Below are 24,693 nucleotides of genomic sequence, written 5' to 3'. Positions count from 1 at the left end.
ACTGAGTGGGCAGTTCAATCTCCACTGGTACCCAATCAGAGATAGATGGCCCAAAGCTATCACTAATTAAGCGGTACTCAGTGAAGAGAGACGGCTCAAATGTGCCGCCATCTCGTGGTCCCTAACCCTAACACAATATATTTAATGTCTGAAATAATGTGGGTTCTACGGTCGATTTTCTTGAGTTAACAGGACGAAAAACCCGAGTTTCCGGGAGGAAAAACCTGCTTGCCCGTGCCAGAGATCGACTAACTCGGGAACGGGTCGAAAAAAGGCTTAGAAAAATTTCCTCTAGTCGCCGACTAGACTCGAAACCAAGTCTTCCTTCGTGCGGCCAAGCGCCGTGGTTGGCAAACGCCATATCCACTGAGCTACACAGGCTCTGTGTCGTAATAAAAATAATAATAATACTCAATTTTCCTCCATTTCAACAGCTAGCACAACAGACTAGAGAAGCAGGAAGTAACAATAACAGCAATACGAAGATATGCTGAAAATTGGTGATAATCATCATAAAGGGATTGACATGCCTTCATCCATATCCTGAAAGAAAAAGAACAAATTATTACAATTTGATGAAACATGGGATTTAAAAGATTTTAAGATACGTTCTTTGTTGAAGTTGTATCAGTTGCCTTAATATAATTTTTGTTCTAGGTGCTTATCAGAATTTTTTTCAGTCCCCCCCCGTAGCAATAACAATAGAAAATACCAGTCTTTCTTTTCAAGACACTTTAAGCACAATACATACCTAAAGTATTTTCGTTTCTCTATGCTATCGCTACACTGACAAAATATTACTATTAATAATAATTTTTTACTGATCACTATAATATTTATCTATTTGCAATAATCGTTTTGAGCGACATTCAAAAATATTGTTTTTCAAAGTTCAGCACTAAGTGCTGCATATATTCTTAATTTTCTACATTACATTTCAATATTTTTTTAATTATAATTTTTGCCTATATGTTATATATTTACAGCACATGTTGTAATATTAACAATGAAGTTTATACCAATTTCTTTGTATATATATATATATATGATATAACGGATTCACTCGGCAGAGGAACATATTTGATGTCGATTAAATGACTGGAGAGCTGAGGGATAAAAATCGAAATATAGTTTGCCCACCATTTCTAGATCCCTTTCTTGGCTTGGTGCCAAGAATAGTTGATTCATGCTGAAGGGTAGAAAGAAATGAAGGATGTATGAATTGGTCGCCAACATGCGAAATCACGTGCTTTCTTGTCTGTCGCTGTACTAGTACTAGTTTGATTTTTGTTGTTCTCTTTTTGCATTATTTTTTTATTATTAATTTGTATGATGAATCCAGTATAGTCCACAAGTTCTATTGTTACACGTTTCAGTAGCTCTTGCAAAAGAAAGTTGAATAATGTGCTGACATTCTACGAAAAAGAATCATCAGAAGGCCGTCTTCTTGTTCCCCTTTCTCAAGTCATAAAGCGTGCAAGTGCGGGTGTATCGGGGTCGACTGGTAAAAGAATTCGTAGGGAATCAAAAGGCGAAGGTAAGCCAAAATTTAAATCTCCTAAAAAAAAGCGCCAGAGAAAGAAAACCATCGAAGCCGTAGCTTTGAATGATTTTGATGTAGACGTTATTAGAAGAACTATTCACGAATTTTATGTGGTCGAGAAAAGAGTACAAACTGTTCCGAAATTGATTACTGTGCTTAAAGAAAAAATTAATTTTCCTTGGAAAAGAGAAACTTTAAGGAAAATACTTCATGAAATCGGATTTTGTTTTAAAAAGTCCCAGAATAAAAGGAAACTTATCATGGAGCGAAGTGACATTGTTTTATGTAGAACGCAGTATTTGCACGTATTAACACTCTACGTACATTTTTCCAACTGTTATACAAGCAAAATAGTTACACTTTAAAAACAGCAATGTTCGTAAAAGAAAAGCTAAATTTTCCGACCAGTAATAATAAACAAACTCAGTTGGTTTATTATTTATTAATAATAAACAAACTCAGTTGGTTTATCCCAGAAGACAGACTGATTACCCTATTATCGGAATGGATTCTCCTTTTTCTGACATGCGCAGAAGTGTCGAGGGACCTCAAATCGGTGGGCGAACTATACCATTTTTTAAAGGCCTGTGTAGCTCAGTGGAAGTGGAAGTGGCGTGGGACTCAGACCAGAGCAGACGTGTTTTTTTGTGCTCCGTAGTGTTCGAGCGTAAGAGGATTAGTGCTGCTTAAGCCTTTACCAGTGCGGGCACGTTGCCCTTAACGTACCGTCTTCTTTCATACAGCATGTCGTCGATTGCGGAAAAATCTTCACTTGCTAATACAAGCTCACCTATTAAGGCTACTAGCCTTCAACAACTACCGGAAGGAAATGTTTCATCTGGCAATACCTCTTCAAGTACCAAGGCTACTGGATCTCTGAAGGATACATCCCCAGTCTCTACAGTAACAAATCTACATAACACAATGGAACAGGCATCAGCGACCGTCTTTCAGTCACCTGCTGCCAGTACAACGAAGGATTTCAATTCAGATGTTCTCTCATCGTTGAATCTCCCAGATGAACTAGATTGGAGTAAGGCCTGCATCCTAAAGTGTGATCCTTCTGGCGCCCCATATACAGAACTGGATATCATCGAAAGTTTGAAAGGCAAGGTAAGAGGTTCCGATGTATGGCACCTTGGCTCCTTAAAGTTCAGTTATATTTTCATAATTTCATTTAAACATGTTTCTTTGAAAGAAAAATTTGCTAAATTAAAATCACTTAATGTTAATAACCATACATGTGAAATTATCCCCATTGTGAGATTTAGAAAATTAGATATTTTAATTCATTGGTTGCCCCCCAAAATATCTAATAGATTAGTTGGCATGCACTTTGAATCACTTGGTAAAATAGAATGTATTGAAAATGTATCCAATATAAAAGATAAAGAATGGGCGCATGTATTATCCAACAAAAAAAGATTGATTATTACATTGAATGACGATGCCAGAATAGAAAATATCCCGTACATTATAAGTTTCTAAAATGCCAGGCTTAGTGATCATTCCAGGAAGACCTCCTGTATGCTTCAGATGCAGGCAGATAGGTCATCTAAGAAGAGAATGCACAGCATCGAAATGTGAGCGATGCAAGAGAATCGGACACGATATTAAACAATGTCCAGGGCAGAGATATGCCTCCATGTTGGCCGCGCGCCCTTTGGGCAGTCAACCGAACACATGCAATGAGCTTGAAAAAGCAGAAGACTTCCAGGAAATAACTTCAACTATTGAATATGAGGCAGAGAATCGGGTCAATGAGAGCAGCACCCCAGGGCTTGACACCTACGGGCACGAGGAATGTAATGAGAATAACTCTCCGCTAAAGGAAAAGGAAGGGATTATCCAGGCAGGCGAGGAGACTAACAGCCAAAGGTCAGTTTTAGATTCAGAAAACGTAACAAAACCCGAAACTACAGAGAAAAAAAAATCACTCCGAATTCTATAAAGTTCTATAAAATTCTATAAAGAATACTTCCCAAAATTTGAACATATTTTTATTAAAATGATCAACACGATGATTACAACACAGACAACGCCAGCAAAATTCAACACAGGACATATTGTACTACTACCAAAGGTTGGGGATCAACAGAAGTTACAAGACATAAAAAACTGGAGAGGCATAACCCTACTGAATACTGATTACAAAATAATATCTAAAATACTTACAAACCGATTACAAAAGCACCTCTATAAACTTATCTCATCAGCACAATCGTGTGCAGTGAAAGGAAGAAATATTCTTGACACAATAATGCACCTCCAATGCATTTGCGATTATTACAGCCTCACAGAAAATCCATATATTGTAATGGGTCTAGATATTCAAAAGGCATTTGATACAGTGAGCCACCAATACCTATTTGAAACACTAGACCGAATAGGAGTTGGAGTAAACTGGAAAGAAACGATTAAGCTTTTGTACAGAAACGCGGAAAGTAGGCTGATCATTAATAAAAATCTCTCAGCCTCTTTCCCAATAAAATGTTCCATCCAGCAAAGAGACCCATTATCCATGGCTCTATTTGTTCTAGCCCTAGAACCACTCATTATAGCCATTAACACAAACAACAATATCAAAGGAACACATATACACGGAAAAAGTGGCGCCAAAATTTTGGCATATACTGATGACGTCACTTTAACACTAGGAACACAAAAATCCTTGGACACAACACTCAAAATAATAAAAGACTTCAGCAAAGCCTCAGCACTGAATTTGAATCTGGCAAAATCCCACTGCAAAATAATTGGAAAGTGGGAAAACCAACCAAAGATTCCTTTAGAAATACAGGTGAATAATTACATACCGGTTCTGGGCATCAACATCGGAAGCTCAGAATCACACGAAGAACAGTGGAAAGAACTCCATGACGGCATAAAGAAGAAAATTAATGCAATGCGCCCTAGACAGCTGTCCGTCAGAGGAAGGGCCCGGGTTTGCAACATCTACCTAACATCTCGCCTGTGGTACAAGATACACAACACCCCGTATCACGGAAGGTGGACCGAAAAAATACACAGGCTCTGCGCTACATACATCTGGGGCTCTCAGTATGAACCCATGCGCAGATCAACACTCTTCCATGAAGTTGAAGCTGGAGGTTTAGCATTGCTAAACATCCATCTGAAAACTCTCATCGGCAGGGCAATAACAGCAGCCGAGCACACACAAAAACCTATCATGCCTATGTGGCAACATTCTTACAAAAGTGTTTGCCGCATAGGTTTATAAGCTCACTTCCAGATATAAAAAAACCAAGCCTGAGAATGTTCAAAGAAATAGCCGAAGGGTACACATATATAATGAAACACTCAGATACCGAAACCTTACTGACAATCAAACCAAGAAAACTATATAAAACATTAAGTCAAGTGACATTCCCACCTCCCCAACACAGGGAAATAAGAAAAGGAGAAATTAGGCTAAGTCCGGTGCTTAGCAAGGTTTTCCGACTTCCAATATCACCAAAATACAAAACATTCTTCTATAAAGTACATCATGCCTGTCTCCCCACAAAAATGTGGTGTGTAGCTAATAAAATTCCACTACAAGGCCCAGCGAAGTGTCATTTCTGTCCCAACCCAGAAACAATATATCATATTATGATGTTCTGTAGCAAAAAGTCCACAGTATGGAACACCATACAGAAATTCCTACATAAGACACAACCATTCTCTGAAAACACATTATTTTGTTTGGAAGACCAAAAAATGAAAAAAAACAAAAAAAACAGAACTAATAATCATAATAATAACAATGTATGCAATATGGTCCCACAGATGTGACAAAATACACGGAAGAGACACCAGACCAGACTTACTAGCAAAAATTAATAATTATTTAAAGGAAATTATCATAAACACTACAAAAACCAAAAGCATAACAACACAGCAATGGAGGAAACGCGGCCTAATTGAAGAAGGAGAAGAAGAAGAAGAATCTCAGACAAAGGTGCTGTTAACGTAGGCCCATTCGCCACAATGAGAGGAATAATGACAACAAGATATCAAATCTAATAATAAAATAAAATAAAAATAAAAAAATTAAAAAAAGTATATATGTATATAAAATAATAATTAAAATAAATAAATAAATAAAAGTTTAAAAAAATAATAAAAATATTAATAATTATAAGGGATAAGAATGTTATATATATGTATATCTAATTGTGTAAGAAAAAAAAATGAAAAGTAAATAGCAAATTACTCCTTAAGATAAGTCAATACTACTCTAGTAATAAATATGTAGATTAAGATATATTACCACAAATATGCATATGTTCTTGTATATACAGACACAAGGACGGCAGAAATGTCAATTGTAAGAAATGCAGATAACATAAGTTCATAACATGATAATAACCCAAAATGTTAATAGGAAATATTATCCATTTATAGACCTGTAACTAATTCTGCAATTCAGAAAACTTTGTATATAAGAAATTACAGATTTTCCTCTTAAGTTAAGCATACAATATAATTTTAAAGCAAGATGGAATTCTTTTTTTGTAAAAATAAGAGTGCCTACAAAAAAATAAAATCTGCATGAGATATAGAGATACTACAAAAATATATGCATATATAAATGTAAATAAAAACATAAGCAATGTATGTATTTTAAGAATAAGATGTGCATTTAAATTTAGTTAATAAAATAGTCATCTAAAATATGTGAACAAAGATATAAAATGAAGATATATGTAAAACGAATTGTACATATGGAAAATGTCAATGCTAACATATATATGTATATGTGTATGTGTGTGTGGGTGGGTGTGTATATATATATATATATATATATATATATATATATGTATATATATATATATAATATATATATATGTATATATATATGTATATATATATGTATATATATATATATATGTATATATATGTATATGTATATATATATATGTATATATATATATATGTGTATATATATGTATAAATATATATGTATATATATATATATATATATATATATATATATATATATATATATAAACGAGAATAGACTGATCTGATAATGGAACTTATAAATAGACTGAAATCACTATGTAACATATACCAACAAAAATAACAGCTCAAACAATTCAATAGGACACTAAGGAAAATAGAAATTGAGCATGTGATGTTGTATCTTATTTAAACAGTGATTGTAAAACAGGTGTCATAAGTATATTGTAACGAGTAAATGAAAATGCCTAATAGAATTAGCAGCCTATGTACAATTTGTAAATAGCTGTATATATATATTTATTTTTAAATGTACACAGCTGCTGTTGTTGATACAAATAAACTCAGTAGAAGTAGCCTCAAGAAATGTAAATCAAAATGTCAATTAGAATAAGCATTCTATGTACAAATGTATATATTGTAAATAGTTGTATATATATTTATTTTGATTGTACATAGATGCTTTAGTGTTAATAAAAATATACTCAGTGGAAATGGCACTTGTGTCCTTTGCACTTGGTCACTCGAAGTTTGACTTAAGTTCAAGTCTAGTCGACTGGAGGAACTTTTTCTGAGCCTTTCTTCGACCGGTTCCCGAGTTAGTCGATCACGAGCAAACGGGTTTTTCTTCCCAGAAACTCGGGTTTTTTATCCCATAAACGCAAGATAATCGAGCATAGTACCCACATTATTCAGACAGTAACATATCTTGTTTGAATAATCTGCCATCTCTTGGTTAGGTACCAAGAGATGGGAGCACTTGTTTGCCAGCCTCTTCATGGCTGGCTGCTATAATTAGTGATTGACATGGGTCAGCCTCCACCGGTAGCCTATCTCTGATTGGCTACCGATGGAGATTGAACTGCCCACTCAGTCTCCAAAAGCTACATAGGGTATAAAGGCCTCGCCTATCCTCTATAAGGGAATAAAAGGCGTTAGCTGATTTTATTTTTCACTTCTTCTTAGGGACTTCATCTGGTGCATTTCATGAAAAGAGACATACAAAAAATATAGCTACAAATTAAAATCCCAACGTATTACTGACATTTGAAGGCGTTCCACATCCACAGTATTGTTGAGCACGTACACTTGGTCATGATCTCGTGAACGCCAAAGTTGGACAGGAGCGCAGAAAGCTTATCACTTAAGTTAGTAGTGTTCAGATGTAATGGACTGAGGATAATTTCCTTAGATTCAACAATTGATCTTTCGAGTTGGTCATATCATCTAAAGATGTCCTCTAAATTTTTTAAGATGATTGTTGAGTGTCAGAATTTTTATCGTTAGGGTTAATAGATTTAAGGGCATGATTAGACACTTTGCTAGCTTTAGTTCTGCCATATGTGATGTCTCTCATATGCTCGTTCAGTCGTAACTCAATGGATTTTTCACTCGGCCCAAAATAGGACATGCTGAATGTGCACTAAAGACGGTAAACGCCAGGATATTTTAAGCAGTTATGAATGATATAATCACGTAATCACAAGAAAGATATTTATTTAACCAAATATTTCGGTCTGGAAATAGCAGACCATCGTCGGTGGTATTACAAGAACAGTTTAAAAAATATACAAGCTAGAATACTAACAATAGATCGTTGAAATTAGAACATGCCGCGTGATGTTAGTATTCTAGCTTGTATATTTTTTAAACTGTTCTTGTAATACCACCGACGATGGTCTGCTATTTCCAGACCGAAATATTTGGTTAAATAAATATCTTTCTTGTGATTACGTGATTATATCATTCAGTCTTATGTCGCAAGTATCCTTAAAACAACATTTTAAGCAGTTATGTTTTTGTTTAGGTGGACTGAGTAAGGAATGGAGCTTGGGCAGAGGAGTGAAAGAAGTCCGGATTTTAAAATTCTTGAGATCTTTCGCTAACTTAGGAGCAATGGACCTGGTATACGGTAGAGAAATTTAGCTTTTTACACCATTCCTATCTTTAATATGGCGAAGAGGTAGATTCGATAATAGCTTTCTGTCTGTTTAGAATAATTTTTCTGAAATGTTAAAGAGGAAACTGTAGATAGTTTTGTAAACCCTCTCAACAGTATACACTCGAAAATACAATTAGAAGCTGTGGGTGCCATGACTGTGAGTGGGTTCAAGGCAAGGTATGATAGATGCTGTGTGGAAGCTGAATAGTTGTTGACATTATGTTTAGGGCCTCCCTCGATGAGTCTAAGGTCTCCTTGGAGTTGCCCTTAATAATAATAATAATAATAATAATAATAATAATAATAAAAGTTGATGGCTATCTCCCATTCCTAGATATTAAACATTAAACTCTCTCGTGTATCTGAAAAATTGAAGATCTCCATTTACAAATTACATCAATAGATATCTTCACACCAATAGCACAATCGCCTCATTATTCGCATTATCCACTGGGCATTATCTCTACATCAGATAAACCTACTTGCTCCCGCCTATGTGAGGGAGCGAGCACCTTTCACCTTGTTGGGCATGTATGCTAACATCTTCATATTTATTTATTTGTGTGTGTGTGTGAGAGAGAGAGAGAGAGAGAGCGATTTATGGATTATTACAATTCTTATCTTGTATCCCAGATGATATTTCTGTGATACAGACGAGATATCGTTTGTTTAATTCTTTCCTTTTGCTGTCCTCATTCAATTAAAACACCTGGGCTTCAGTCTGTACTTAAGCCTAAATACAAAAGTGGCAAGACTATGGCAGGCATCTGCCCCCGTGTCTTGTTCCTAAGCTGATTAAGAGAAATTTGAATTAAATACACTTAATAAGTTTCAATGAGATATAGTTACCCGAGTATCATTGAGTATATTTATATTTAATCAGAGTATTTTCTGCTATTTAACGTGGTATAATATAATATAATATATGTTATTGTTTCTAACATTTCTCGAAAGAGGGCAGCATGATGCAGAAAAGGCGGTTATGATAGTTTCTATATTTTGGTTTTTAAATTGTTCTTTTTTTTTAAAATTCTCTCTTACTCTTTCTTTTTGAAAAACTATTTATGTTGTGTTAGGTATGCTTCTTGCTGTGAAAACATATCGAGTCTTATGATATGTATGCATAAAAAGTCTGCGCATTTTATTTGCGATGTTTAATGATCTCACTATGATCTTAGACCTGCCTGCGATGTTATGAATGAATTTTTTAGTTTACGGAACTGCACCATCAGTTATGTGTTAGAATGTGCATTCATATATGGATACGTATTTACTACCGGTAATTTAAGACACAGCTAATTATTAATGTGCTTGATCATAAGCAGCTCACTTCACTGTTTCTGGCCTTTCTGTTTGAATGACACCTTTGAATTTCCACGCCTTTTACCTGGAAATTCGTTTTCCAGCTTGGAATGCTCAGCGTTTCACACAGAAGCTTCATAATGTTCCACATCATATTCAGAAAATACTACGACTTGGGTAGACAATAAGTGGAAACTGAAATAGAGGTAGGTTAATATTTTTCTGGTTGACTAGTTAGATATATATTATATAATAATTTATATTATTATAAATTGTTCAAACCAGTGAGGTGGTGATTGCGTGTTTTTTAATTATATAATTATATACTGTATTCAGGCACTGACAGTGTAGTTAGTTAATCGGGTTTAATTTCCATTGACCAGATGCATGCCCAGTGGAAAGTGTATCAATTTCCTTTAGTTTTACTGAAAATAAACCAAGAAAATACTCGATAGCTTAGAATTAAGTATAGAAACATCGCATCCAAGAAACTTTTTTAGAACTCTGCTGTGTTCGAATAATACCGAATTAAGATAATGAGTTATTTATGGTCCCAATATTCATCTGATAACAACCTTAAAAGAAACTATTTTTCACACTGGATCATAACATAAGTGACATAGGACTCATAGATGAATTATGTAACGCAATTTTTCTCATTTCTAAACTGTTTCCAACTTTACAAACTATGATGAAAAGCCAAACGGCTATTTTTTTCTGGCGAGGTTGATCAGTTAAGGGGATAAAAAGTAAGGTAGGATAAAAAGTTAAGGGGATAAAGTTTACAAACTATGTTTGTAAACTTTACAAACAACGTCACAAACTATGATTTAAAATATTCCTCCCTGAAAAAGCACAATTTCATAAAATGAAAAATATTATTTTAATATGTTGATTTCATAATATAAAGTGTGCAACTTTATTTACACATAAAACATTACTTTAAGAATAAAACTACTGATTATTAAAATAGTACAATTATTTAGTGTCTTAAACTTTATTATAACTTATTGACCCGTCCCCTGAACATTTAAATTGTTATCCATGGAGTATAAAATTTAAATGAAAAGTTCATTCATAGTTCAAAGATACAAATTCAGTGGTGATGCAATTTTTATGTTTTCATATTCCGACTGCACAGATTACAATATTTTTTACCTCTTCTTGCAATAATAAATGTGAGCTTAATTTTCGAGTTTGATATTGCAAAAATTGATGTAGTCTTTAAATAGCGGTGGTGAAATAAAATATAACACACTTTTACTGAATTTCAAAAAGTTGTGTGTGTGCATGTGTGTGTGTGTATATATATATATATATATATATATATATATATATATATAAAATCCTGTGTTTCTTTATCAGACTGAGGCTTACATTTTTATTATTATTTATTTTTTTGTATATATATAAACATGAATTTGCTAATACCAGTCTTTAAACTTGCAACTGGATCAGGGCTTGGTAAACTTGAAAATTCAATAAATTAACCTTCAGTCAATATTGCTAAGAGTTATGTTAAACTGTAATCATGAAAACAACAGGGATATTCATCAAATAATGCACATTTATTTTATAAAACAAGAAAATTGAAGATCCTTTGTGGATTACACTACACTGATTATTGATCCTCTATAGATTGTATTGGGGGGGATGCGAGAAATGTTTTTGGAAAATAGAGCCATTTTTTCTGTTATATAGCATTCTAATATTCTTCTCCCTACCTTAGGAAATGATGTAATTTATGGACAAGCCTATATAACCCTGTTATTTTTTGTGATACTGTGGCATACTGCATTACCAATTATGATATTTGCATATTATGTTTAACTTTATAACATATTAAAAAAATGATTTCATTTCATGAAAACTAGTGGAAATATGGTTGTATTGTTGGGTGTGAAAATTTGTAAAATTTCTACCAGATTACAATTTACATAGTTTTACTATGATCAGATCTCTTCACCTTTTGTGATTATAAAACTTATATTTCATGTTTAAACTAACTGGTGCATATCTGTAATTGAATGTGGCATTTACTTTTGTCCTTCATTTATTTGTTTAATTCTTATTATTACTGTAAGGACACCTCCGTGGAGTCTGAAGACTCATCATTGGTGACTCAAATTATTAACACAATCTATCATATCTCACTTTGAACCCATTAATAGACAAAGTGCTAACACTTGACTCTGGCAACCCATTCTATTCATTTACAACTCTCCAAGTGAAAAATGTAGTTGTGATGCTGCTACTAACCACACTCAACTCATAGGGATGACCTATTGTTCTCCCCCCTCTAGCCAAGTGCTGAAACATTTCCTCCGTATCAATCCTATAAAACCCTTTCAGTAGTTTAAATGTTCCTATCATATCACCTCTTTTTTACCTGTCAACCAACTTCTGCAGTCCACACATCCGCAATCTATCCTTTTGGAGGAATGTTCCACGGACCACTCACCATCTTGATTGTGCACTTCTGAATCCTCTCCACCACTTGCTCATCCCAAGAAACCCAGGAGACCAGACCTGAGCATAGTAATTCAGAAGTGGATGAATCAAAGCCTTATAAAGAGGAATAACAACTTCCTTAACTCTACTTGCTAGTGTGTTTTTCAATAGCCAAGTAATCTTATGAACTACCTTAGCAATATGTCTGCTAAACTTCAATCTCTAGCTTCATTAAATTGATACCCATTATCTTTTGCCTATACTGACAACCTGTTTAAATCATCCTGCAAGCTCTCTACATTGCTTGATTCACTATTACCCTACTTAATTTTGCATCATCAACAAAAAAAAAACAACTGAATACCTCTTTTCAGGCTATTTCCTATATCATTTGTGTATAAATTAAACAGTAGTGATCCTAGCACTGAACCTTGCGCACATCACTGATTTTGCCTGGATTCTGCTCCTCCTGCATTCTACACCACTTTTTGATATCTGTCCAGAAGCCACCCTCTTATCCACATAACCATCCCAATTTTTCCTAATATGTGTAACAGAGTTCCAGTGGTATTTGGTTAGTGACTTTACAAATTCCAGCAGAATCAGTGTGTAGCCATTTCCGTTATTCAACTCCACTGTTACTCCATTATTAAACGCTAGTAAATTACTAAGGCATGACCTACTGTTCACAAAGCCATGTCACCCCTCATAGAGTATCATATTACTATCTATCCATTCCTTAATTCTCTTCTTGATCAATTTTTTTCAATACTTTTACCACCACACCTGAGATGCTGATTGGTCTATAATTTACCACTGGAGTCTTAGAACCACCCTTATGCAAGGGAATTATTTTGCCCTCATTCCACTCTCCTGGCATATTTCTGCAAAATGCAAGCTGTTATCCCATCTAATCCCACATCAGTATTCACATTGAAATTCTGCAATATTCCAAGAACCTCCAGTTCATCCACCCTTGTTCCCACATAAGTCTTTGTCACAGCATTAACCTCACTTGGATGATATATCCTTACAAAGCGGTCACTCACTAACAACTAATTTATCTGTTTCTGTCACCTGGTGACCATCAGCACTCATTAAGGTTGTTCTTCCATAATCATTCTTCCTCTTACTTTTCACAAAATAACTCCTTGGGATTTCCCTTGGCCTGCTCAGCTAGTTTCTTTTTGTAATTTTTGCTTTCCTTACCATACTGGTTACCCTTTTTGCCTGACCATTACTGATCACAAGTTTGCTGGTCATCTTTTTCCTTATATAACCTCCACAGTATTTTCTTTTTCTGAAGCTCATGCATAGTGCTATTACTCATCCATGTGGCTTCTACCTGATTAACCTTGCTTACTTTAGGTCTATAATTTAATGTAGGTTTCTCTAGATGCTGCTTAACTATCTCCCATGCACTACTAACATCCTTCCCCCGCAGGGTTTTATGCCATGGCACAGCTTTGAGCTTCCTCCTGAGTTTGTCATAATCACCTGCCTTGTCATTCCACATATACCTATTCTTGACAGAATATTCCTCATTTTTTTCAATTTCTCAAGTCAAGACTGCATGGTCATTTTGCCCAATTGGCGGTAATGTGGCCACCTTAGTTATAGATAGCTGTTTCAATCCTTTGACCAGGTCCAATACTCTTGCACCTTGAGTCCTTTCTCTCGCATCATCATCACGAACCATGGGCTCACTGCTCGTTGATGTCCGATGCCTATTTCACTATTTTCTTCCACCTGTCTTTGTCCAGTGCATGGTGTCACAGTTTTTGTATACCCATTGCACACCAGTCTTTTATATCGTCTATCCATTCTCTGTATGGTCTACCTCTTCTGTTTAAACCATCCAAAATACCAAACATAAATGTCTTTATCTTCTGTCCTCACTCATTCTACAGATGTGTCCAAATAATTGCAGCTGCCATTTTATAATCTTCTGCATTAGATTCTGTTTTGGTTGTATCTTCTGATAGAGCTCTTCATTGGTGATTTTCTGTATACCCATCCTATTCTTAGAATCTTCCTGTAACAAGTTCTTTCAAATGCTAAAATTCTTTTTCTTGATTCCTTATTTATTACCCACGTTTCAGATCTGTACAGTACACCGCTGAAGATGCATGTTTCCAATACTCTTAGTTTTGTTTGCAGACTGATCACTTTACTTTTCCAGATGTTAATCAATGGCCTTCAGATTTGTTCTTCCCTTTGTAATCCTGATCTTTATTTCTTTTTTACAGTCCAAGTCATATGTCAGTTTACTTCCCAAATATGTGAATTGTTCTACATTTTCTATATCAGTTCCATCCACTTGTATCTTTTGTTTCATGTTCTTCTCGCCAGATACCATTGTCTTTGTTTTTTCAAAGTTCATAAGTCCAAATCTCTTCCCTTCCTCATTTAACAGTTTAAGTGTTTTTTGTAGTTCTCTTTCATCTTCTTCAATAATAACAGTGTCATCTGCAAATCTCAGATTGTTAATTCTCATTCTGTGTACAGATATTCCTTTGGCATCTTCTTTCATTTTATCCATTGCTCTTTCTAAATGTGCGATGAAAATGCTTGGTGATATTGGGTCTCCCTGTCTAGTACCTCTGCTTGTTTTAAACGATTTCCCCAAATCATCACCTATTCTAACTGCTGCAACTGCACATGCTGTTTTTTCTCTCACATGCTGCCTAATTAATATAAACAAACTCATCCCAAAATTCTAATATTTGTTGAAATGTGAAATGAAGTGATAAAAAAATATGCAAGATATAAAGAATATATATGCAGTATTCTTGAGAGTCGAGAGGCATTTGGGATGAAGCAGCATCGTGTAAACTGCATTTTATGTAAATAAAATGAACATTTTTTTTTTTTTTTAATAGCTTGGCCCATAAGTCATGGAACATGCTGTAGAAAGTGCCTATCTTTGCAAAGCAGCTGCGTAAGTTTTTTTAACATCACACCTGATTTTTTTTATTAGTTAGGCATTTACATGTGTTTTTTTGTTTCAACTAATAAAAAAATCTGGTGTGATGTTAAAAAACTTAAGCAGTTGCTTTACAAAGATGGGCCCTTTCTATGGCATGTTTCTACTTGTGGGCCACCCTGTATTATAAAAAAAATAAAAATCCTGAGAAATTTAATTAGATCCTTTGAAAGGCACTGCATGGAGTCATGTGACTTTATGTTTTGGCCTTTCATTTAATACATATCTGGTAATGCATTCTGCTCTCCAAGACAGAAGCTAATAGGACAGCAGAATTCTCCTATTAGCTTCTGTCTTGTGTAGCAATTTTCCTTTGCATCTGTCTGATGAACCCTTGTCACCAGCATTATAAGTCTTAATCATGTTCCTACCTTCCAATAACTCTAACATTCATAGGTTATACAATCTTGACTATAGTCTTGGATTTTTTCTGCTACCCAATCCAGAAACCAGATACGAATATAGGAGACCAGGTGCATCCTAGTTGATGTCTTATTCACTGACACAATCCATTCTCCTATTAGCTTCTGTCTTGTGTAGCAATTTTCCTTTGCATCTGTCTGATGAACCCTTGTCACCAGCATTATAAGTCTTAATCATGTTCCTACCTTCCAATAACTCTACCATACACATTCTCTCAATTTATCCTTATACTCTAACATTCATAGGTTATACAGTCTTGGATTTTTTCTGCTACCCAATCCGGAAACCAGATACGAATGTAGGAGGCCAGGTGCATCCTAGTTGATGTCTTATTCACTGACACAATCCTTCTTAATATGGTCATTCTCATGGCAACTTTTACAACTGCTGTAGTATCCTCCCTAAGCTTCAGCCCTTTATTCACCATTACCATCAATCCTTTTTTTAAATATTACATTACATTCTGGTATTATTATTAATATTATTCTGGAAATAATGGTAATCTGTATTCATTATGGTTAAATTATATGACTGCAGCTGCGTTAAGAATGGACTGTACTGATAGAGTATATTGTATTCTCTTTGCTTCAGAAAATGCAAACTTTGGAGTTGGCAACATTAAACTGACATGCACTAAACCAGGCTGTTGTTATTTCCTTATATTATATTTGTTAACTACATATCTTCTACATCAGGGGGTTGGCAACTGGCGGCCCAAACGTGCATTTTTGGCAGCCCTTAAAAGGTCAACCATACTTACATGGCATGTGGTCTATATGTTGAATTCTTTAAATAATAAATTAAAAATAATTTTATACCTATACTTCTTGATATTTCCATGCACCTTGGTGCGAGTCAACCCTTTTCTGCCATGAGTTTTAGAATGTTCGAGAAGTCATCAGTCAGTCCAGAAGAAAATAAATTTTCTTCTGGACTGACTGATGAACATTTGCATGCCTCGATTTGAATTTGCACTTCAAGTTATAAAGTGGATATAGATAATTTGGCTAAGGGAAAATAATCACAAAAGTCGCATTAAGCAGGGAGACATACATATTGTGATGTATAAACTATATTACTTTTTTTTTTTTTGTAATAAATTTAGTTTAATCCTTTATCCACGTGTGAGCAAACAAAGTTTGCACCTGAAAATATCTTCAGGACTGAAGTAAGGTAGTACAACACTGGGCAACTCATAGCAAAGGTGGACCAAGCTAACATCACTCCTATCTCAGTATCTCCCATAATGCAAAACACATCTCCTTGTGGATATGTATAATGTTATGCATTAAGGGAAGGGCCACTACCCAGACTGGTTTCGACCTTTATTGAGGTCTCGTCAGTGGGAGCTAGGCCCAGAAGTGAAGATACCAAGGCAGCAGCAATGGAGAGGTCATCTTTGTTTTTATGTGATAATTTTTCGTTGAGTTTTATTTTCATGCTTGTTTCATATATCTCGTACTTTAAATATTTGTGTTTTTTAAGATAGATATAATAAAAATTGATAACGTAAGTATTTTTTTCAATCGTTATTTTCTCTTAATTAAATGCTTGCGGACCAATAATTAAAAATAAAGGTTGAATGTGGCCCGCGAGTCTGAAAAGGTTGCTGATCCCAGTTCTATGTGATTAAAAAAAAAAAAAAAAACTTATTAAAGAACATACTTCTACATGAGAATAACTAACTTTCCTTCTGCTGAAAGGCTTTTATAAATGCAGTTTTTAACAATATGTTGACAGTAAAATCCTGTTTATGGAAGAAACCTTTATAAAGGCATTTCAGCAGAAGGCGAGTTGGTTATTATCATGCAGAGGTATGTTCTCCTAGAAGTGTTTTTTATCATGCAGAACTGCTACAGGACATATGTTAACAGTCAATATAAGGAAATAACAATGGATAATGTATGTACATGCAATTATTTATTTAATATAGAATTTTTGCCCATGTATTCAGGGCATCCTTAGTATAGTTTAAAAAATTAACAGACATAAAACAGTCTTGCATTTCTTGCAAAAGAGATCTCAACTCACGTACCCTTACCCTCAGTAATACACAAATCACCAGAGAAGATCAGATCTCTCCTGCTTGAACTAAAGTTTATCTCCAGTCTCTCCTGACATAAAGGAATGACATCAATAGCCTCTTTAGCATCCAAGAAACTTGGCATTCTCTTTTGTTCTGGAGACTATTTTACACCCAACCAACTCTTAACTATATACAAATCCCAAATCTGTCCATGCTTAGAATACTGCTCACAGGCATTGTTTCAGCACCATGTCTATTCTTCAGGTACTTTTATAGTCACTGCTCCAGTGAATTGGCAACCATAATTCCTCAATTTTCTGTTGCACCTGTTAATACAAGAGCAGCAGGCTGCTCAGCATTGTTTTATTGTTCATCTGCAAACACACCAAACCTGCTGGAACAGCCTTCTTCATGAAGTATTCCCAAACAACCTGCAGCTCTTCAAAAACAAACAAACAAACAAAAAAAATTAATAAACTTCTATCTCAGGCCTCATATGTACCCACATATGGTGCTAGTGTGCTTATAGGTCTCTTGACCCCTTTGCATATGGGATCAGTATAAAAAAAAAAAAAAAACATTCTAGCAAGGCATTTCACTCACCACTATTTTCAATGTAAATAAAAATCTACTTCTTGTTCACCACACCTTTACACAACTTCCAGGATGATTTTTTGTTTTACACCTCTCATTCACCATTCTCTGTATAATTCTTCTTTATTAAACCTCAAAAATAAAATTCCCCCACACTGATTTAAATGCTTCTGTCATATCATCTCTTTTCTGTCTATCCACTGAACTAAGTAATTTACATTTCCTCAGCCTTTTCCCCTTACTAACAGGACTTATATAATTTCCAGGGATGATATCCCATTCTCAGATCACTCATTATTCTATGAAATAATTCCCCTATATCTATCTGATAGGCTCCTCTTACCAAGTTACATGTCTCAATCATATCACCCCTCCTAGCTTCCCAACTCTAAAGACCATATTTTCTCATTCTTCCAAAATTGTGAAATGAGATGGTCTTGGTTATTCATCTTTGCACTCAATGCCATACTCACACTTTTCCTGAGGATGGGGGGCCCCTCTGGGACCCCTTCTTCATTGTTTGGTCTTAATTTTTTGGGGTTCATAGCTGGAGCCTAGTGCAACTGTGCATAAGTATGGCCCTTTGCATTCTTTCTCTCCAGTATTTCCTTATCACCAGTATAGCCAGGTGATTAGATATGTGCATAGAACGTTAAGTGAGGCCTGATTAGTACCTTATACAGTGGGACTGTCACTGTATATACACTTGTCAGAGTTCTTTGCATACAGCAGCAATTTTGTGGATAACCCTTACAACTTTTGTGGTTTGTCACCTAAACGTTTTTAAATAATTAACTTCAAGTAGTTTATATCAGTTATGAATTATTAACCAGGTTTGTCTCATAGACATTTTATTCATCTAAGAAATGAAATATGTCAGAGAATGCTTCTCTGACATATTTTGTGTCTGTATAGCTGACAGCATCTTCAGGAAGGTATTTAACACACACCCACACCAAAAATCCTCAAACGTTTCTAGCAGCTGTTATTTCTATAGATTGAAAAATGATGGATTGATAGTTTAATCACATGTATCATTAGGCATATCATGTACATTGTTATGTAAACTATGCATGTGATTGCTGGCATAAGAGAGGTGTGAAAGTTACATACACTAATAAATGACTTCCAGATCTCATGAAGTTTAAGGCATAGTCTCCTTACCATATGTTGGCAACACATCAAGAAAACTAGCCCAATTATTAAAATCAGTCATCAGAATGGCCTTCAAACCACTTAATGTCATTCAAAGTTTCCTACATTCCCACGAAGACCATATTTTGTTCTACAAACATTCTGGGATATACAAGATTCTTTGTTCTTGCAGAAAAGTATACATGTGTCATGTGGGAAAAGTTTCAAAATTTGTAAAAAAAAGAATGTGTGCGATATTGAAATAAGAGAGAAGAAAGAAAAAGTGGACTTGTAGCACACATCCTTGCAGAACATTGCACAGTAGATTGACAGGCTTCCTCCATGCCATGCTTAGAAGAGAATACTTTCATCAGATTGTTTAATAAGTCTTCTGAGGTCATTTGCTCAAAAGGCATACTAAATTGAAATCAAGAACTGATAACCCTTCACGACATTTGGAAATCATTGATTAACATGTGCAGTATTCACAATCTTTCCTATGTCAGCAATCACATACAGAATTTACACAACAACCTATAGGCTTTGCACATGTGCCTAATGTACACGAGATTAAAACTGTCAATCCATTATTTTGATTTATAGGCTGATGGAAATGTTTTTGTTTGTGTTAAATATTTCCCCGAAGATGTTGTCAGCCATATAGACAACAAAATGTGTCAGAGAAACATTCAGTTTTAATGAATAAAAAGCCTACAAGTCAAACCTGGTTAATTATTCATAAGTGTCCACTAAACCTCTGTTCCCTGTTCATCATGATCCCCAGATTTCTCATCCCCCATCTCCTGAAGTCCAGTTCGTCTAGTACAGAGCTTCCCAAACTGTGTGTTGCGACACGTTAATGTGTCGGCTGCAGTGTGAAGGTATGTCGCGTGAACATAAAGCATTAAACAGAATAATTGCTGAAATTTCCACAGGGGGATCCATTTCGCAAAGTACTGGTACGACTTTTAGTTAGCGGCGTCAAAATTTTATATACTAACTATCTTTTAATTATTTTTAACCTTTAAGAATATTTCATATCAATATATTTCGATAAATAATGGAGAATAAATGCAGCCGAATTATCCCTGTGGTTTTATCATGTAGTAGTCGCTCGGTTTTATTATCGTTCGACCAAAAAAATAAAGCACACCACTTATTCATACAAATGTTATTATTGATGTTTATTCTAACTGCACCATGAATAAATGAAGAGCTGGTGCTTTTATTTTATGTTGAGTTACTGTTAAAGCTTTACAATAAATTCGCACAGTTTTACAAAATATAATTGTAAAAGCATATACTTAAACTACATCTGATCTGGCCACGTGACCCATGAGAGACACATCAGACTGAATTACTGTGCCGCAAAATTACGTTTGCCTAAAAAAGTGTGTCACCAACATGAAAAGTTTGGAAAGCACTGCTCTAGTATAATAAATCTTATTCCATCTTCTCTGGGACAGTGCATAACTTTACACTTAGCAACACTGATATGATCTCCCTATTCTTCAGTCCAAATCACCAACCTATCCAAGTCCTCTTGTAATGATATCACATCAGATTTTCTGATTGCTATTTCTAATTTAACATAATCAGCAAACAACTGAATGTCTCCTCTCCCTTTCATGCCCTGAACTGTATTATTGACATATAAATTAAAAAGTAATGGCCCCAGAACATAACTTTGTGGTTCCCTACACATCTCTTTCGTTTTTCAGGTCATTGCATTTCCATAAACAACTTGCTGACTCCTATCAATCAACCAATGTAATAAGAAGCTACCAAATGACATCTCCATCCTGCTCAATTTCAACAGTAGTTTATCATGTGGTATGATTAAATGCTTTAGCAAAATCCAGATAAATCATCTCTCTCTCTCTCTCTCTCCCCCTCTTTGTATAAGCATCTCCTTTGTCCAATACACTAATTACTGTATTATAAAATTAACCAAGTTGCTAAAGCTTGACTTCCTGTTAACAAATCCATATTGCACCCTTCAAAGATTTCCATTTTCATCAATCCTGCTTTATATTGCACCCTTGCCTCTAACACCTTCACTATACTTGATATACACACTGGTCTACAGTTGGCACTACTGATTTGGATTTTCCCTTATAAAGTGGCACTATTTTTTCCTTCTATCCACTCATCTGGGACTGTTCCTGTTGTTGCCAGACTTACGATGAACAACCAAGTTAAGGGCACTGTCAGCTCTTTCACACATTCTTGTAATATATGTGGTGATAATCCATCCAGTCTCAAACACTTCCCATTCTCGAACTTTCAGTATCTCTCTTCATTTCTGTTATTCAACACTACTCCTAACCCTCCTACATGAAATGCATTAAGGAACTGATTGAACATTTCCAATATATCTTCAGCAGATGTCACCAGTGTTCCTTCTCCATTTCCTTCTTCTTTTTTGTTTGGGACATCCCCATATGCAATTTACTGGTATTATTCTGACAGTGATCTTCTATCACTCTGACCAGTTTTATTATTCATTCCCAAAAGATGACATTAACTTTCTTACATAGCTGAGACTCTATCCATCTACAACTTGTAGTTTTTTTTCTTCTATAAGAAAGAGTTTTTTTTTTTCTTATCTGATTATTTTCTGTTAAATAATTGAAAATCCAATTTTATCAATTCTTAAAATTTTTTTTTTTTTGTAAAATGGAAATAGTTTATTCCAGTTTTACATATGTATATTTTTACTGTTTCATAATAAAATAATAATAAATATATCCACATCCATCCCTCTCAGGCTTTTACACCAACTTGCCATGCATTAATCTGTTAAATGCCTTTGCAAAATCCAAGTTGATTGTTAAAGCATGTTTATGGTTAATATTTTTGTGGTTATAGGGAATGCTAGTGTGCAACCAGGAAAATTTCTAGATGCATTAAAAGTTGTTCAGCTACAGTAAAAATTCCAAACTAGTTATCTTATTTGTTTTAGAACTTATCTAGTATGTTATCTGTCTGATTCAGATAATGATTAATATTTGTTTTATTGAGGTCATGGAAATTTTTAAGAGGGGGGTTCTTTAACTTTCTTTACTGTTAGTCTCTTTAAGATTTATTCAATTTTTTTTTTTTTTTTGTTAAAATCCATACATTCATTGTTTACTGTGAAATCTGGAAAAAGAAAATGTTCTTGTGCAGATTGTGAGAGTCTGGTATATTGATCAGAATGATGAAAAGATTATTTTTATTTTTAATATGATAAGAATTTGTACTTGTGCTTCATGGTCTTGACCTGTGACAAACTGATTGATGTAGCACAGTCAGTTATCATGGTTCACTTTTTTATTTTTTATTTTATTTTATTTATTTATTTTTTTATGTTGGGCCCATACACGGGAGGTTGATTGCACCTATAGTACATTAGTACCGTGTATGGGTGGTGGGTTGGGAAAGGAGGAATTTGTTTACATTTGATTTGTAATGACTTTAAATTGTATTCATTGGGAAACACAGCAGGCGGGAGACTATTCCACAGTGCAGCAGTTGCAGGGATGAAGGAAGAGGAAAAGAAATTTGTTCTGTTTGTTTCTAGGTGTACTGTGAAGGGATCTTGTGCTGTAGCTGCACGTGTTCCAATGAGCTTAGTACTGAGGGGGGAAATTGATGTTATTTCAGATGAGCATTTCCCATGGAAATATTTGTAGAATATACTTACTGCAGAGACCAAACGTCTGTGTGAAAGTGGGGGGAGAGAGTTGGTAAGGGATGGATCATTGATAAGTCTAATTGCCCTCCTATGTATTGAGTCGAGCATTTTGAGAGAGCTTTTAGGGACCCCACTCCATATGTGGGAGCAGTATTCAATAGTTGGGTGGATTTGTGACTTGTATAATGTTAGTAGCTGTTCAGGGGTGAAGTAACGTCTTGAGCGGAAGAGAAATCCTAGTTTTTTTGAGGCTGAGGATGCAATGTTTGAGATATGTTTGTGCCAGGAGAGGTTTGATGTGTGGGTGATTCCGAGGAGCGAGATCTCAGGCTGTCTGGAAATTTGGTTATCGTCAAAAAGGATACTGGGGAAAAGTTGTTCTTTTTTAATGGGAAATAGTACAGAACTGAGTTTTGTTGGAGTTGAAATTTATGAGGTTATCCGAACACTATTGTAGGATGGCTTGGAGATCGGAGTTGAGGGTGGTGGTAGTTGTTGTTATGCAGGATGAGGTGAGTTGTGTAGGGTAAGGCTTATCAAATGCAAGTGAGGAGTGTAGTGTGCTATCATCTGCAAAACTGTATATTGGGTTGGAGGTCAATTGCAGTAGGTCGTTGATGTACAGCAGGAACACGGTTGGTGAGAGGACAGAACCTTGTGGGACCCCAGCATTAATTGAGTGGTGCGAGGATAGGGAGCCATCCACCATCGCACACAGTGTGCGTTCAGACAGAAAACTGGCATTCCACCTACAGAAGTCCTGGTTCAGACCGAATGATGGCAGTTTTCCTAGTAGGCCTTTCTGCCAGACTCGGTCAAAGGCTTTGGAGATATCTAGTGCAACCACTTGAGATTTGCTAAGCCTCTCCATAGCATTTGTCCAGAGATGGGTGACGTATGTGAGTAGATCTGTTGATCAGCAGTGGCAGAATCCATACTGGCAATCATTTATTTGGTGAGTGTCTTCAAGATAGTGTAGGAGGTGGGAATTGATGATTTTTTCCATTACCTTTGACAGGACTGAGGTAAGCGAGATAGGGTGGTAATTGGATGGCAGTGACTTGTCACCCTTCTTGGGAATGGGCTGAATATAGGCCAATTTCCAGTTTGTAGGATAGATTCCAGTGGCGTAAGAGAGTATATATAGGTGACATATGATAGGGGTCAGTTCTGGAGCACAATTTTTCAGAACAATTGGGGGAATGCCATCGGGTCCAGGAGACTTTTTTGTATCTAATTGGGACAGTATTTTTCTAATTTCATCCAGGCAAAAGGATATAGGGGGGCATTGTATGTTGGGTGTCTGGAATGGTTGGGGGACATTTACCATCGTCAGTTATGCATGCATTTAAAGCAAAGTATGAGGCCAGAAGATTGGCTTTTTCTGTGGGTGATGAGGCAGTAGAGCCATCAGGGTGTGATAGGGGTGGGAATGGTGTTGGACAGAAGTTGCGGCCAATTGCTTTGGCAAAAACCAAAAGGCTTGGTTGCTAGTTTCCTGCTTTTTTGCTCTTTCGAACTCTGTTTTGGAAGCGTTGATTGTTTTTTTTGCATCTATTATGGGCTTTGGTGTAAGCTTTGAGGGTGGATGAGGTTCTTGATTTCAGCCAGTTGTGGTATGTCTGGTGTTTCATCTCTACAGCCTTGG

At 35.4% G+C, this 24,693-nt stretch overlaps 1 protein-coding gene across 2 annotated transcripts in view; it reads left to right on the top strand.

Moving 5' to 3' along the window:
• Positions 1 to 9,537: 9,537 nt before the first annotated feature.
• LOC150102187 (mitogen-activated protein kinase-binding protein 1-like) overlaps positions 9,538 to 24,693 on the top strand; it is a 344,972-nt gene continuing 329,816 nt past the window's right edge. For both annotated transcript variants that reach the window (XM_090398639.1, XM_090398638.1), the window contains exon 1: positions 9,538 to 9,958. The gene's annotated coding sequence lies outside the window, so the exon portion shown is untranslated. The remainder of the gene's footprint in view (positions 9,959 to 24,693) is intronic.

The sequence above is a fragment of the Typopeltis vanoorti genome, chromosome 10 (genome assembly GCF_054136105.1).
Source record: "Typopeltis vanoorti isolate ZY-2024b chromosome 10, IOZ_Tvanoo_1.0, whole genome shotgun sequence".
In the NCBI taxonomy this organism is placed as follows: Eukaryota; Metazoa; Arthropoda; class Arachnida; order Uropygi; family Thelyphonidae; genus Typopeltis; species Typopeltis vanoorti.
The sequence above is the reverse complement of the archived record's forward strand: the minus strand, read 5'-3'. Positions and strand labels throughout refer to the sequence as shown.